The following is a 2,363-nucleotide window of genomic DNA, read 5'->3' as shown; positions in this document are numbered from 1 at the left end:
GTAGCGCGTACCATCAGGCGACCCACCAGCTCCATTTCCGATTATGACATAAAAAAAAGCCATAAAAGTTATATATAAACAGCTAAAAATCAACCATTGTGTGCGTATTCGGTGATTAATCATTACAATTTGATTGACATACCATCATTACCTCGCAAACTAAAAATAAAACAGATAATCAAAAATTTCGATTCGGTACTGGGGCAGCCTTAACTTCAAGTATCGTGAAGCGTATCGAAAAGCTACAAGTGAAGTGTTGGCAGAGCTTCGCCGTGCGTCGCGAAGGGCGCACGTGTAGACTGCTCGCTCCGGGCGTTACGGAAAAAGTTCATTTACGATTAGTGACTGTGACTTGTGCAATTATAGATACGTAAGTGTTTCATTTATTGTTTTAAAATGTTATCTATTTGAATTTCTTTCGATTTCCTTTACGTGTTTTTTATATGCAGCTGTCTGAGTGAATTAGGAGGTAATTAATTTCAAAATACTTAAACGATTCTTTTTTGCTAATAAAATTAATGTCATCCCACCAAAATAACAAAATAATTATGCTCCAGACTAAAAACCGATTAAAAGCTAACAGAACAAATAGTGAAAAATCTTCTATTAATGGAAAAAAATGGTTCTCAAACCGTATTAGAGAACAGTCCTGACCACTTATTAAAAACATATCCTATATACGTTATACTTGGATATATCAGCAAAAAATTAAATTATGAAATCTTTTTTTAAAGTTGATTAAATAGCATTTTTATCTAACTTCAATAAAAGGAGGTTCTCAATTCGACTGTATCATTTTTGCGTTTGGTATCTCATAATTATTTACTAGATCAACTGATTTTGATCATTCTTTTTATATACAAAAGCTGTTTCTTGTCATGTCCCATGTCAATATGCTCTATTGCTGACAATTTGTAGGTATTCAAACTTTATTGTTGTTATTTTTTTTTAATTAATAAAAAATGTCAAGTACAAAACCTGAAAGTGTCATAATTTCTCCGTAAAGCCATTAAATGCATATCAGGTGAGACAGAGTGTTACTGACCACAGTTCACAGTCAGATATCCCGCATTGTGTCCCGCGAAATTTAAGTTCTTGGACCGATTCCGCCCAATAATTACAGTAGAAGATCTTTCAATTATACAATTATCAATGATTTCAAATTGTCTGTTACCTTAAACATTATACTAATTCATGGCTTCACACGTTCGTATAAAGTTTACGAGACACAACAGTTTCAAACTCATTTATTTCTATTCAAGTTTAATTTACCGTAACCCCCTACTTAGCGATACATTACCTCAATGTAACAATAAGGTGATTTATTCAAGACATTTTCGTGGTCATTATTCCATTTAATAATGCAAATCCTAGAAGGCTAGAACGCTATATATAAATTAATAGCAATAATATGTATAAAAATTACATAATAAGTTTAATGTTAAAAATAAATATATAGTTCGTTTAATTAATACATAAGATTCAAATTAATATTCATAAATAATGAGATATTTCGTTTATTAGAGCAACAATAGCCATGCAACTTTAATATAACGTTATGAGTTCTTCATTTCGTTATAAAGCTCTAAAGTTTATTAATTACGCAAAAGTTTACAATTATTGAATGTTAGATTAAATGACGAAACAAACAGCTGTGACAAAGGGGAAATATTAAACCACCGTTTTTGATTAAATTTCCAATACGACAATGGGAATAAATCAAAGCTTTCTATTTTCAAAATCTCGAAGCCCGTCAACGTTGTCGAAAATTGTTGACTGATTTTTGATAATATCGCCACTGTTAGCTTACGAGATTATATAAAAAAGCGACCGTTAAAAGGTACCAAGTAATTGCAAAATGTCAAAAATGTTAAATGCTTCAAGGAGTTTATAACTGTGTAAACTCATTATACTGGCTGTTAACGAGGACACCGTGCGCGCTTCAAAAAAAAAAAAATACGCGGCAAAATTGTTAGTACCTTTGTAACAACTAACAAGACAGGTCTGACTTGTGAGTGTCAAGACATTACGGTAAAAGCAGTAAAATCCCTTTTAATAAGCAACGGTGTAGGCACAAGAGGCAAACAAAGAATTTCTTTTTTTCTCATAGTATTGTAGTGGCTTGTTTTTACAGTGAAGATCGTTATTTGTCTTTGGTACGCTTTTGTGAGTGTTTTTAGGACGACAATGGTGCTCTATGAATTATTACTAAGTACCTACCTGAGAGAGGATCATGTCGGGAAAGGCATTTGCATAAAGCTGCTTTATGTTTGAAATTGTATGTACGATAGTACCTAGTCTTGCCATAAATATTGTAATAAAGAAAAAAGAAAATTGTTAACTGCAAATAACATTTATTACTT

General features: G+C 31.9%; 1 protein-coding gene across 1 annotated transcript in view; it reads left to right on the top strand.

Moving 5' to 3' along the window:
* The first annotated feature begins 250 nt into the window (after nucleotides 1-250).
* Nucleotides 251-2,363, top strand: part of LOC119833829 (somatomedin-B and thrombospondin type-1 domain-containing protein-like) — a 41,410-nt gene continuing 39,297 nt past the window's right edge. The window contains exon 1 of the mRNA XM_038358029.1: nucleotides 251-370. The gene's annotated coding sequence lies outside the window, so the exon portion shown is untranslated. The remainder of the gene's footprint in view (nucleotides 371-2,363) is intronic.

Source organism: Zerene cesonia, chromosome 2 (genome assembly GCF_012273895.1).
Source record: "Zerene cesonia ecotype Mississippi chromosome 2, Zerene_cesonia_1.1, whole genome shotgun sequence".
Taxonomy (NCBI): domain Eukaryota; kingdom Metazoa; phylum Arthropoda; class Insecta; order Lepidoptera; family Pieridae; genus Zerene; species Zerene cesonia.
Note: the sequence above shows the minus strand (reverse complement) of the source record. Positions and strands in the feature narration are given on the sequence as shown.